The sequence below is a fragment of the Ursus americanus genome, chromosome 18 (assembly GCF_024610735.1).
Source record: "Ursus americanus isolate L20-20 chromosome 18, mUrsAme1.1.p, whole genome shotgun sequence".
Taxonomy (NCBI): domain Eukaryota; kingdom Metazoa; phylum Chordata; class Mammalia; order Carnivora; family Ursidae; genus Ursus; species Ursus americanus.
The window spans coordinates 10,805,499-10,820,237 of NC_142144.1; the positions used below are offsets into that span (position 1 = coordinate 10,805,499).

General features: G+C 47.6%; 1 long non-coding RNA gene across 1 annotated transcript; it reads right to left on the reverse strand.

Annotated features, from left to right (window-relative positions):
• Positions 1-8,399: 8,399 nt before the first annotated feature.
• LOC148108556 (uncharacterized) lies at positions 8,400-13,182 on the reverse strand. Its single transcript, XR_015727544.1, has 3 exons — positions 12,930-13,182; positions 12,326-12,408; positions 8,400-8,657 (listed from the first exon to the last, which is right to left on the reverse strand). It is a non-coding gene; the product is annotated as an uncharacterized LOC148108556 (long non-coding RNA).
• Positions 13,183-14,739: the final 1,557 nt, after the last annotated feature.

Genomic DNA, 14,739 nt, shown 5'->3' on the forward strand with positions numbered 1-14,739 from the left:
CTTTGGAGAAATGTCTGTTCATGTCTTCTGCCCATTTCTTGATTGGATTATTTGTTCTTTGGGTGCTGAGGTTGATAAGTTCTTTATAGATTTTAGATACTAGCCCTTTATCTGATAAGACATTGGCAAAGATCTTCTCCCATTCTGTCGGTTGTCTTTTGGTTTTATTGACTGTTTCCTTTGCTGTGCAGAAGCTTTTTATCTTGACGAAGTCCCAATAGTTCATTTTTGCCCTTGCTTCCCTTGCCTTTGGAGACGTGTCTAGCAAGAAGTTGCTGCAGCCGAGGTCACAGAGGCTGCTGCCTGTGTTCTCCTCTAGGATTTTGAAGGATTCCTGTCTCACACTGAGGTCTTTCATCCATGTTGAGTCTATTTCTGTGTGTGGTATAAGGAAATGGCCCAGCTTCATTCTTCTGCATGTGGCTCCCAGCCAGCCTTTTGATTACCTGATCAACTACTTGGACCAAACAGGTTAGCTGAGAGGTTTCTAGTGGATTATTATGCCCATTTCACATATGAGGAGAATAAAGTAGGAGAGGCAAAGTACCTTGTTCAAGGTCACACAGCCAAGAAGTTCTGGTAGACGAAACTGGGTGTTAGCGGCTCCTGAGCCAAGATCCTGCCCCACGCAGGCCTCCCGTGGGTGGGTATAGTGAGTGTGAGCTGGAGACTATGTCAGAGTGTGGGTGTGAGAATGAGTGTGTGGAGGGTGGTGTGGTGAGAGTGTCTGTGGGTGATGGTGTCAGAGCGTAAGTCCTGGGCGGATGTGGATGTGTATATGAGTGTGTGTGTGCATGCGTGTGTGTGTGTGTGTGTGTGCGTGCACGCATGCATACATGTTCCTGAGATGGTCCTGGTGCTAGCCTGGCCCAGCTCCTCAAGTTTCCTCTGATAACTGCGCTCAGAAGCCAGTCCCGGTCCCAGCAGTGTGGCCTCCATAGGGGCACCCACTCCATGCAGACACGTCTACATAACCCTGGCCTGGGGACCCTCAGGGATCTGGGACCCAAGGAGGAGGCTTGTACAGAAGCCATCAGGGCACACCCCAGAAATGGCGCCACTCATCTGCCTTCCTGGCCCGACAGGTCAGAAGGTGGGCAGCCCTGCCAACTCCTACACCCCAAGGAGCGCCCAGCTACAGTGGCGATCTCAAGCCCTGCCCCTCCTCAGCCCCAAAGAGACCTCCTGCATGGGCCCACCAGGGACCTCCACCCTTCCCGGTGGCGTCCTCACCTTTTCCCAGGGAGCAGTGGGTCTGGCTTCCGTGTGGGATACCTGCAGGCTCAAAGGACTGCAATTCAGAGGCCCTGCACTCTGCTATTTTTCCTGAGGGCCTGCAGGTTCCAGAGCAAATCAGGATGGTGCAGGAGCAAAGCCAGGCAGGCTGGGTCGAAATCTCAGCTGCTCACTCGGAGGCCTGGGCAACGAGAGCCCCTCCTCTCCGCAGCTCGTTCGCCTCATCTGTTAAATGGGGGTGGTGGCATCCACCTTACAGAAGGCAGGAAGGGCTCACACTCAGGACTGCAGAGCTCTGAGCTCTTGCTCTGACGCTTGCTAGGGCAAATGTCTTGACTACCCTGTGCTTCGGTTTTTCTCATGTATAACATGGGGACCATAATAGTACTGGGTAGTTATGAAGGTAAAATGAATTAATATATGTAAAAACTTAGAATAAGCTTGTGAGACACAGAAAGCTATCACCGTTCGCTATTACATTTATCACTACAATAATTATTTTTAACACTACAGGGTTTAGGTGAGCATGAAATTAAACGCACGCAGCACAGCGCCCATAGGCGTCCAGGACAGCTTGGCTGCCCCTCCCAGCCTGGGGAGAAGGTGGGGAAAGACACATGAGGAGAGACCTGGGACCAGGCCCCATACCAGCCTCCCCTGTACTTTCTAGGGCATGAACGTCCTTCCCGCGTGCTCAGTACTGTCTGCAATGAGCATATCTCAGATCTCCTACCTCGTTTAGGCTCCTAGCAGACAGACCCCAGTGGGGTCCTCGGCCCCATTTGCCAGATGAGGTAACTGAGAAAGTTTCCGGGGTGTTTTACTGCCACCCAGAGGTTGGAATCCCAGAACAGTCAAGTCAGAAAGACCCTCAGGGCTCCCTGACCCCAGGAGTGGTCTCATCTCGCATGCAGCTGGGGCCGACTGGTCCTGGAGACTGACTGGTCCTGGAGGCCTGCTTGAGAAGGATTTTGAGGCGACATGGGACCTCGGACAGAAAACATGCTGTGATTGATCAACAATGTCTTCCATGAATGCAGATGTATCATGTGGTGACATGTGTCACTGGTCATCCTGTTCTCACCCACCCCCCTTACTTAGTCTTCGAGATGGGAGTCACTTGCCCACGGTCTCAAAGGAGATGGTGCATGGTGGAGACAGACACTGCCCAGGCCAGTCTCCTCCCCCACCTGGCGCTGGATCATTTCTGATTTTTGGGGGACAAATTCACTTGGTGCTTCTACCATCTGTAGTCCTGGCTTCTAGGAATCAAGCTATTCAGAGTGGACTGAGGAGCTTGTGGAAAGCAGCCCCTGCCTCTGCCCCGGGTCCCACCAGGTCCAGATGAACCTCATGCCCCTGTCGCCTACCACCCTGGGGCTGTTGGTTACCCGGAATACTCAGGAGCTGCCCCCCAAGGAGAGGCGCGAAGGCATGATCTGATACATCATCAAGCTGTACTCCTCACCCAGGGTCCCTGGGGTGGAGCCCAGCAAGGCTGTTCCCACCGTGCACAGGAATGTGTACAGCAGGAGATGCCAGCGAGGCAGCCAGCGCAGCTAGGAACACTCCCTTAAGCAAAGATTTGAAATTCACATATGTACCTGATACATACATGGTCACAGCTACACGCTCAGTTATAACAGAGAACCCAGAGAACAGAGCGGAACAAACACCCACACACGCCTACGACCTCGAGTTAACACATGTATGCAGTTAATCATCTTTGCTTTAGACATTTTTTATGAAAGAAACAAGATGTTGAAGATTTTTAAATTGAAGTCCTTTTCATACCCCTCCCCAGTTCCACTTCCCTTCCTCACGCAGAGACAACTACCATCAGGAATCTGGCGTGTATCGGGGCGCCTGGGGGGCTCAGTCAGTTGAGCATCCAACTCCTGAATTTTGGTTCAGGCCGTGATCTCACGGTTGCAGGACTGAGCCCCGCGTCTGGCTCCATGCTCAGCGCAGAGCCTGCTTGAGATGCCCTCTCCTCTCCCTCTTGCCATCCCCCTGCTCATTCTCTCTTAAATTAATAAATAATAAATAAATAAAATCTTTTTTGAAAATTAAAAAAAAATTTGGTATGTATCCTCCCAGTCCATTTTTTAAAATCCACAAACAATACATAGTATTGTTGTGTGTGTTTTAAAATTTTACATAAAAAAAAAATTTTTACACTTAGCATTTTTCAACTTATCTTATGTATTCGTTTCCTTGGGTTGCGATACACAAAGAACCACAAACGAGGTGTCTTAAAACAATGGAAATTTTTTCTCTCATGGTTTTAGAGGCTAGAAGCCTGAGATCAAGGTTTTGGCAGGGCCGTGCTCCATCTGAGGTTATGGCCTCTTCTGACTCCCAGTGGCGGCTGTCAGTCCTTGGCGTTCCTGGCTTACAGCTGCTGTGCTCCAACCTTGCTTTTGTCGTTACATGGTCTTCTCCCTCTGTGTCTCTACCTTCACCTGACATTCTTCTTTCTGAGCATGTCTGTGTTCAAATATCCCTCTTCTTATAAGGACACCAGTCAGGGGCGCCTGGGTGGCTCAGTCGGTTAAGTGTCTGCCTTCAGCTCATGCCATCATCCCAAGGGCCTGGGATCGAGCCCCCCACTGTGCCCCCCATTGTGCTCCCCATCTAGTCCTGCCCCATGCGCCCACATCCTGAACCATTCTTGAGTAACGTGATGGACATCAAGTGCTATAGACTGGATGTGTCCTGCCCCAAAAATACATATGTTGAAATCCTAACCCCCAGTGTGATGATGGTATTTGAAAATGGGGCCTAACATCATGAATATTAGTGCCCTTATAAAAGAGATCCCAGGGGGCGCCTGGGTAGTGCAGTCATTAGGCGTCTGCCTTCGGCTCAGGGCGTGATCCTGGCGTTCTGGGATCAAGTCCCACATCGGGCTCCTCTGCTGGGAGCCTGCTTCTTCCTCTCCCACTCCCCCTGCTTGTGTTCCCTCTCTCGCTGGCTGTCTCTCTCTGTCAAATAAATAAATAAAAATTCTTAAAAAAAAAAAAGAGATCCCAGAGAGCTCCCTCACCCCTTCCTCCGTGTGAGGACACAGCAAGAAGTTGGCTGTCTATGACCTGGGAAGATGTCCTCATCAGACACGCAATCTTCCAGCTCTTTGATCTTGGACTTCTGGGTCTCCGGAACTATAAGAAATAAATTTCTGTTGTGTATTAGCTCCCCAACCTATGGTATTTTTGTTATAGCAGCCTGAACAAAGTAAGACACTGAGCCAGACCATCCCAAATATACCTTCCAAATAATTCATGTGGCTACTTCTTCATAATGTGGAAAGACATAAACGGGCAGACAGAGTAATAACAATTATACTGATATTAGTAGAAGAATCACTACAATTCCGCATACACTATCATGCGCTGTGTACGCAGGGCTCAAATCCAACAGCTCTGAAGTCAGAGCCCAGAAAAAAACTGGACAGTGGCAGTTGTTGATAAAGGAGGAATGGCTCTGGGTATGACTCAGGACTTCCTAAACCACAGTCAAAGGAGAACCAGAAAGTACACCCAAAAAGGACCCTGAACGGTCACATAATGTTTCAAGCTGTGGGTAACACTCAGGTGTCTTGTTCAAAGGAGCCATCCCTGACCAAGACTCCACCTCTAGGACTGCCCCCCCCCCCAGAGGGCTATGGGAAATGCAACAGTAGGATCTGGTGCATAGAGTAGGCCCTCCGTAAACATTGCTGATGACACCGTGTGCGTCAAGCCTAAGAGAAACACTTCATAGAATACGATTTCACGTAATTCTCCCCACAAACCACAAAGGGAGCGAATATCCCCCCAGAGGAAGTAGAGCTCAGGAAGGAGCAGGGCCAGGAGGTGAACGCAGAGCCCTTCTGAGGGTTTTAGTTTAGTTTTTGTTGCTCTCCCAGTGGGCGAGCGCCTGTGGACTGCTAGGTACTACTCCAGGTTTAGCGAGTGTCCTCAGCCGCCCTGTGAGCAGTGTCCCTGGGCTATGGGGTCGGTTCAATGCGCTGCGGAGTATTTTCGCCCGGCCGAGGAGTACACGATTGCACTGGTAAGGACTTCACTCAGCTGCCGCGTATGGGTGCAAGTCCTAAGTTCATCTGAAGGTGACCTGACCGCCCGGCCATGGCCAGGGCCCTGGCTCTAGCACCTCCCTCAGGGCCCCCCCTGGCAGATCAACAACTTCCCAAACTGCACAGCAGCTGCTCGACTTCATGGAAATGGCTGAGGCTGGCCCACCTCACCCCTTCTCCCCCTGAGTTCCCAGGGAGCCCAAGGCACAGCTGGGGCCAGGTTGGGGGGAGGAGGAAGCCTCCGGGGCTCTGATCACAGGGTTCACCGTGGCAGAAGCTTGAGGGCCCAGGGACATTCCCCCAGCCCTGAAAACCTGCTGGAGTCAGCACTGCCACAGATAGCAGCCAAGGGGGGCAGAGGGAGGGGCTAAAAGAGAAGACTCCCAGGCAGATGCCCAAAGACCTAAAAGCATCAGAAGTCACTGAGTGCACCACTTCCCAGCCCACTGCGCAGGTGGGGAGAGTGAGGCCCCAAATCAGACTCTACAGGAATGCCTATGAGGTCTGCCCTTGGAGACAACGTATAGGCAGACCCTGTCCTGCCGTCCTCTCCCTGCCCACCCTCCATGCCTGCACTTGACTTTTCCTCTGGAATCCAAGCCACATACCCAGAAGCTGGAACTGGGGCCCCAGAAAGCTCTGGGCTCACCTCCCATATGACACTCCCTCTGTGCTCCTTCTAAAGTGATATTAAATCGCTTGTCGGCTTTTCCAAATTTCTCTTATAACAAAGGTAGTACGTACTTTGCTAAATAAATACACACCCACCCTATGACCCAGCAATTCCACTCCTAGGTATATACCCAGACGTGAGCGCATATGGCCACTGAAAGACCGGACCCATGTGTTCCCTGCAGCCTTGTTCACAATGGCTCCAAACCGGAAACCACTGAATGCCATCAACGGAGACTGGATGAATGAGCTGGGTATTTCTACGATGGGGTACTACACAGCAGTAAGAAGGTGATGAACCACCAGGACGTGCGGCCTCATGGATGAATCACACCTTTATTACATTGAACCAAGGAAGCCAGACACAAAAGACCACTTACTGTACTATGCCATGTGTACGAAGTTCAAGAACAGGCAGAACTATTCAAGACAATAGAAGACAGGATAGCGCTTACCTCTGGGGGCAGATGCAGACTGGGTAGGTGCACTTTCTGGGGTGCTAGAGATGCCTACCCTTGACCTGGGTGGTTACGTGGGTATACACACATACGTAAAAAATTACCAAACCATACGCTTATACACACATTTTACTGCATGTTATGATGCCACATTAAAAAATAACAATGCTTGAAGCTTATGTGAGCTAAAAAACAAATTACATGGGGGCGCCTGGCTGGCTCAGTCAGGAGAGCATGTGACTCTTGATCTCAGGATTGTGAATTCGAGGCCCATGTTGAGTGTAGAGATGATTTAAAGAAAAAAAAAGTACATGGTCATTGATAGGAGTTGACAAATGCAGAAGTCTTTAAAGGAAGTCTAGCTCTCCTGCCTCCAACACCAACCACTTTTCCCTGCTGCGTCTGAGATTCATTCTGAGTCCTGGAGACCCTCTGGAGGAACATTCCCGAGACAGGGAGGGGAGCCAAGTGGACTTCCCTGCTCCCAGAAACTCACCATTCTTCTGATGGAGGCAGGAGACAGAAGTTCCAGTCCACCTCCTTACCCCCAGTTTTCTCGGATTTCTGTCCGCTATCCTGGGGCCCTTTTTCCAGGTGGGCTGTTAGGAAGAAGGGCCGCTGGGATTGGCAGGAGCGCCATTAGCCACATGACACATAGGTCAAGTGTGCCCACCAACGCTCTTTCTAAGCCATCCAGAGGAGCATTCAGCTACCAAGCAGTTAGCAACTGAGCCTTTACCCTGTTTCTGTCCTCTCCACGGACCCTGGAGCTTGGAACAAAGCAGGACCCCACCCCCACCCCAAGATAAGATCACTGAAGAATCCCAAAGAGCTAGGGGGAGAGATGGGAAAGTAAAGGAGTCTCCTCCTGCTTTCACATCTCCAATGATGGGGAGCTTACTACCTCCCAAGGCTGCCTCTCCTCTCCCTAGCGGGTCCTAACAAAACAAGTCCTTGCTCTCTTATGGCTCCATCACTAGGGTGACCAACTTGCCCCAGTTTGGCCTGGATTTCCCCAATTTGGGTGCTGCAAATCCAGTATCCCACAAAACCCCTCAATCCAGAACAAACCAGGAGGTTAGTCACCCGTTCCTAGCTCCACCCTCTGGGCCAGTTAGGAGACATTCTCAGGGCTCCTCTCCCTGGGTACCATATCCACTCCCAGCCACCCCCACAGGCCTGGTAGTGTAGTATTTTTTCATTCCTACATTTACTTATAGCCTTCCAGAATGGTCTAAAGACTTAGGGCCTGGGCACTGCATCTGAACAAACCTGGGTTCACGTTCTGCCTGTGTGACTTTGCACTTGTTACTTAACCTCTCTGAGCTTCTATTTGATCTTTTCAAAGTGGAGCTAATAGGCATCTATGTCACAGGATTTTTGTACATATTAAATGAGATCATGAATGTGAAATATTTAGCATAAGGCCTGGCACCTAGTAACTACTCACACATTGTTAGCTTTTATTCTAGTATTCATGCATCCAAAAACCACTTACTGTGTATTTAGTCTGTTTGGGTCCTAGTTTAGACACTAAAGTCACACAAATAAATCAGACATGCTACCCTACACACACCAAGCTGCTTACAGGCTAGTATGGAAAGCAGAGGAGGACACAGGCAGCGATAGTCCACCAGGAAACAGGCTGGAAGGAGACAAGACAGAGGGAAAGAACTGGGAAGGTTTCCAGAGGTGATGACTTTGTTCTGGGCCTTGTCCCAGAGAAGCCAGGGGGAAGGGCATTTTATGAAGAGGGACTGGTTTGGGGCAAGGGCTAGAAAGCACGAAACAACAGAGTTGCTCAAGGAATAACAAGTCATTCTGTACTGCAGATTTTAGGCTGTATGTGGAGGGAGCCAGAGAAGGAGGCAGTCTAGAAAGAATTTGTTTTTCTTGATAAAATAGGAAAATACTTAAGTTCAATAGAGTATATTTATTTTAACCCAAAAGCCAGTATCATGCTTTAAGGGAAATTCTTAAAAGCATTTCCATTTTGATGAAAAATAGGAAAAATGTGTCTATATTCAACACCATTATTTAAAATAGTTCTGGAGGTGGGATGCCTGGGTGGCTCAGTCAGTTAGGTGTCTGCCTTCAGCTCAGGTCATGATCGCAGTGTTCTGGGGTCGAGCCCGCATCAGGCTCCTTGCTCAGCAGGCAGCCTGCTTCTCCTTCTTCCTGCCACTCCTCTTTCTTGTGCACATGCTCTCTCTCTGACAAGGAAATAAATAAAATCTTTTAAAAAAATAAATAACAAATAAGTAAATAAAATAATTATGGAGGTACTAGCCCTCATGATCAGACAAGAAAAAGAAATTAGAAGTATAAAAATCAGAAAGGAGGAAAATCGATCATTCCATACAGAATCATCTGAAAAAACATTATAAATAATAGGGGAACTCAGCAAGGTGTCTGGGGGCAAAATTAATATACTGAATTAATAGTCTTCATAAATATAAAATACCCAGTTAGAAGAGATAATGAAAGAGAAGTCCCTGTTTATGATAGAATATTTAGAAACAAATTTAACAAAAATAAAATATAAAGATTATTAGAAATGTACTTTACACCTGAAACTAATATAACATTGCATATTAACTTTACTGGAACTAAAATTAAAGAACCTGAATCACTGGATTCCACTCCTGAAACCAATATTGTACTGTATAGTAATTAACTAGAATTTAAATAAAAATTTGAAAAAAATAAAAATAAAAATAAACCTATTAAAAAGAAAAAAAGAGGGGTACCTGGGTGGTGCAGTTGGTTAAGCATCCGACTCTTGGTTTTGGCTCAGGTTGTGATCTCAAGGTCGTGAGATCAAGTCCCAGGTCAGGTTCTATGCTCAGCACAGAGTCTGCTGGAGATTCTCTCTCCCTCTCCCTCTGCCCCTCCCCCTGACACATGGGCACACTCTCTCTCTCAAATAAATAAATAAATAAATAAATAAATAAATAAATAAATAATTTTTTAAAAAGATTTTATTTATTTATTTGACAGAGATAGAGACAGCCAGCGAGAGAGGGAACGCAAGCAGGGGGAGTGGGAGAGGAAGAAGCAGGCTCCCAGCGGAGGAGTCTGATGTGGGGCTCGATCCCAGAACGCCGGGACCACGCCCCAAGCCGAAGGCAGATGCTCAACGACTGAGCCACCTGGGTGCCCCTAAATAAATAAATCTTTTAAAAAACAAAAAAGACGTGAGCTTTAACAAACAGCTGAGGGGCATAAAAGGAGGCCTGAACATGTAGAATGGTTTTAGATCAGATGACTCAACATTATAAATACACCAAATCTCTCCTAGTTTACATATTATATATTTATACATAATATATATATGTGTATATATATATTCTGAATATATGTGTTATGTTCTGAATATATATAACATGTATATTCTGGTAAAATACCAATAGGAAGCTGATTCTAAAGTCCTTATGGCAATGTATTAAAAGGAATTTTCTTTTCTTTTCTTTTTATTTAAAAATTTTATTTATTTATTTAACAGAGAGAGAGACAGCCAGTGAGAGAGGGAACACAAGCAGGAGGGGTGGGAGAGGAAGAAGCAGGCTCCCAGCAGAGCAGGGAGCCCAATGTGGGGCTCGATCCCAGGACTCTGGGATCACACCCTGAGCCAAAGTCAGATGCTTAACAACTGAGCCACCCAGGTGCCCCAGTAAAAGGAATTTCTAAAAAATTCTGAAAAGAAAGAATAAGGAGTGAAGACCAGTCTTAGATATTAGAACATAGTTTAAAACTACAATATTTTAAACAGGGTGCTAATCTTCAATAGATGGATCAGTAAAGCAGAATAGAAAATTTGAAAGCATACCTGTAGTGGATAAAATGTGTCCCCCAAAAAGATACGATCAAGTCTTAACCTAGTGAATATAACCTCCTTGGGAATGGCATCTTTGCAGATGTAATCAAGTTAAGATGAGGCCATACTGAATTCAAGTCATATTGGATTAGACCCTAATCTAATGGCTAGTGTCCTTGGAAGAAGAGGGAAATTTGGAACTGACATAAACTCTGAGAGGAGAGGCCATGTGTAAGACCAAGGCAGAGAATGGAGTTATAATGCCACAACCCAAGCAATGGTTCTTGGAAGCCACCAGAAACTAGAACAGTCCAATTGCATGGTTTGACCCACCAGAGTTACCAGAGGGAGCCTGGCCCTGCTGACATCTTGATTTCAGACTTCTAGCCTCCAGAACTTTGAGAGAATACATGTCTGTTGTCACAAGCTACCCGGTTTGTGCTAATTTCTTACAACAACCCTGGAAAATTAATATGGTAGCTAAATACCTATAGGAATTTAGTATAGAACAAAAGTAACACTGCTAATCAATATCAAAAAGATGGATTATTCAATAAATACGTTGCGACAACTAGCTAGCCAACCAAAGAAACAGCTGAACCCCTACCTCACACCTTACACCAAAACAAATTCTAGAGTGAATAAAACTTGGCAGTAATTTCAAAAAAGTATTCTTAGACTAAGGAAGGCCTTATTAAATTAAAAATTTTTTAATGAATCCATAAATGAAAAGATTGATAAATTTGTCTACACGAAATTATTTTTAATTCTTTATGAAAAAATAATATAAACAAAGTCAAAAGGCACATATTATAGACATAGCACATATTACCAGCAAAGGGCTGTTATCCTTGCTATTTTAAGAGCTCCTACATAATCAGGAAGAAAAAAAAACAACCTAATTAAAAGATAGGCAAAGGATATAAACAAACAGTTCTCAGGAAAGGAAATGTAAATGATTCTTAGTCATATGAATACATGGTCAACCTCCCTTGTAGCAGGAGAAATGAAATTACGGCTACGAGATATCATTTTATATCTAACAGATTGACAAAGATCAAAAAGTTTGATAACATGCTGTGTTGGCAAGGCTGTGGGAAACAGGCTCTGTCATTCATTGCAAGTGGGAGGGTAAATTGGTACAACCTCCCTGAAGTGTGATTTGGCAATATCTAAGCAAATTAAAAATCCACATACCCTTTAGCCCAGCAATTCCATTTCTAGGAATTTACCATACAGAATACACGCACATGGCAAGTTGACTATGGATGTAGATATTTACTGAAGCTTGGAATAACAGTAGATTGGAAATAGCCTAACTTCCCATCAGTAGGGGACTGGTGAAATTAATTATAGAACATTCATTCTGTGGAATACTGTGGAATGTTTTCAAAAGAATGGAGCAGTTTTATATTTCCAAAGTGGAAACAAAATCTCTGATATGTAGTTAAAAGCAGGGGGGAAGCAAAGCTCAGAACATGGACAGTACAGTACCATTTGCGTAAAAACGATTTTATCGAGGGGCACCAGGTGGCTCAGTCGGTTGAGTGGCTGACTCTTGATTTCCACCTGGCCCTTGATCTCAGGGTTGTGGGTTTGAGGCCCGTGCTGAACAAGGAGCCTGCTTAAATTAAAAAACAAAACCAAAAACTATTTTATGGATATGTTTTCATAGGTATAGAATGTGTCTGCAAAGGTACACAAGAAAGGAGTAACAGAGACCGCCTTTAATTGCTGGAGTAAGGTAACTGCATATTTAGCACCTTCATATATTATGTGCGGGTACTCATCATTCAAAAAGAAATCAAATATATTAAATTTTAAAAAAAGAAAGAAAGCCAAAAAGTAAAAGTTTTCATCTGAGATCTGAGTTTAAATGTTAGCTCTGCCACTTTCTTGGACACGTTTTTTCTGCTCTCAAACCTTAGTTTCCCCATCTGTAAAGTGGGAATAATATTACCCACCTCAAGGCAGGGGGGGCGGGGGGGGATGGCACGGAAGTGGCAAAGGTTAACTGGTCAATATAGGAAGGCTCTACAAGAGTTCATTGCATTATTGTCTTACCGCCTTTTCTGTAATTCTGAAATTTTTTCCAAGTAAAGTTTTGTTTTGTTTTTCAATTGTTGAGTCCTGTGTCCCCGCCAGACCTGTTAAGTCAGAACCTCTGGAGGTGAGGCTGGCAAACCAACTTTTTCTCCCAAGCACCACTGGACCAGCACAAAGCTGGGGTGAGGAGCCAAGTGACTGAGCCTGGGGACTGGCCCACCCCAGCTTGTCACTGCAGGCCGCTTCCCTCCCTCCGTGGGGCGCAGGCAGGCACCTGCAGGACAGAGAACTGGGAACAGGGGTACGGGGACAGAGACTGGCTGTCGTGGGGGGAAAGGGACCCTGCACTTTCTGCCCCGGGATTGGAAGAGAGAAGCAGAGCCCGGAGCGCCAAACCCCGCCCCCCACCCACCGCCAGGGCTCCCTTCGCGGGGCCTGTGCTGGGACACGCAGGGAACCCCGGCCCTGGCCGAGCCCCCATCAGATAAGGCCGCCTCCCCCGCGCTGGCAGCCCTCGGAGCCGGCGAGGAGTTTACGTAAGCCTGTTGTTGATGGAAAAACAAATGCACCAGCAGGCGTTTCCTGGCCTGCTTGGAGCCGCGGGCCCCAGACGCTGGCTCACCCCAGAGAGGCTCCGTCCCGACAGCTCCCCGGGGGGCTCGGGCGAAACTCTGGGGGTCCCATGTGCTGGAAGACTGGCTCTCAGGGGGACGCCCAGAGCCCCACCCCTAAGCCCAGGCCACCCTGCACTTGAGCCCGGCATGCAGGAGGCGGTTAATCGGTGTTGGTCTTAACCCCTTTCCCGCCGGCCCCGCGCACCAGCCTGGGCCTCCCGGGGAGCCCGCGCTGGCCCCATCCCGCCCCAGCCTGGAGCCCAGGAGGGGCCGCTCCGGGCTTCCGTCAGCACGGCTTCACCGAGCGCTCGCTGCGTGCCCGGCCCTGCTCCGGCGGCGCGGGTGCTGGAGGGATGGGAACCAGGAAAGAACTGAGGATGGGCCTGGGCTAGGAGGAAATCGGCCGCGAATCTCCGCTGCCCACGGTGCCTTCTGTCTTGCTTTTAAAACTGAAGGAGAGCTGAGGCAGACCTTCACCGAGCTGTTGAGGGCAGAAAGGAGCCGCCGAGGGGCATGTGACCCCTCCCCAGCCCATACCCGCTCCTTACCAGGAGGCAGGCAGAGGACCAGGGATCAGATCCCAGATCTGCCAGCTGCCCGACCTCCTCAGCTTATGCCCAAGTCTCTTTATCTATAAAACGAAGCTAATTCTTGTACCACCCTCAAGTTTCGAGAAGACAATGAGCCAATTTGAGGATTAAATGTGATACTGAATATAAAACCCTTAAAGCACACCTATCATCAGGTCTGGCATAAAATGGCACCCAGGAACATGTCACCATCAGTGTAAATACATTGAACCCACCTGCCTTTCCATCCTAGCGCAGACATCTGCCTTTTAGGGTGGCCTTTTCTGACCCTGGGCCATAGGTCAGGTGCCCCAGTTACATTCGTTCCCAAGTCTCCCTCCACTACTCCCTGCAGCGCTCCTCACCCATGTAACCACTCCAGACCATGTGTCTTCTCCATCAGACTGTGCACTCGCTGTGTGCCAGGCTTCATGCTGGCCCCGGGCACACAGGTATAAATCACATTCTGGCCCTGTGCTCTGGGGGGTCCTAGCCTGGTGGGGTAGACATAGATGTGTCTACAGAGCAAGGGACAATGAAGAAAACCAATGGATTTGGAAATCACTCAGGATGTTATAGGAATTACAAAGGATCACATGGCCACAATGCTGGCAGGCAGCCGGACACACAGTAGGTACACCCCAAAACCTTAATTACATAACATGATGCTATTTAATTGTGGAAAGACCTGGAATCCAATGGTGGCTGTGCCACTTACTTGCTGTGTAAGCTTCAGCAAAGCACTCTTTCTCGGGGCCTCAATTTCTCCAATTATCAAGGGAGATGCTATTATTAAAGACCCATCGTAAGGCTCTGGCGAGATTCAAACAAGTCGATGCCTTGTGGAAGCACTTTCTAGAGTCTCAGAGGGTTAATCCTATCAGCTACAAACTATCCCATCAATGCCAGTGGGAGGAATAGGGCCTTGGACAAAGCTTTGGTATCAGGCCGGGTCTCAGGACCCCGCCTGGGCACCGTTCTGTTTTGTGACCTCTGGCTAATGGTTCAGCCTCAGTTTCCTCATCTGTAAAGTGGGGGTAAAAATACCTACCTCCTAGGGTAGTGTGAAGAGCCAAGAAAGTCCCGGTAAGAGTTAGCACTTATTGCACATTTGTTCAATGCCAGACGGGGTTTTTAAGTGATTTTTACATATTAATTCATCCACTGTTATTTTACAGCTGGGGAAACTGAGGCAAAGAGATTTTAAGCAACTTCCCCAAGGTCACACATCAGGGAAGTGTTGCCAGGA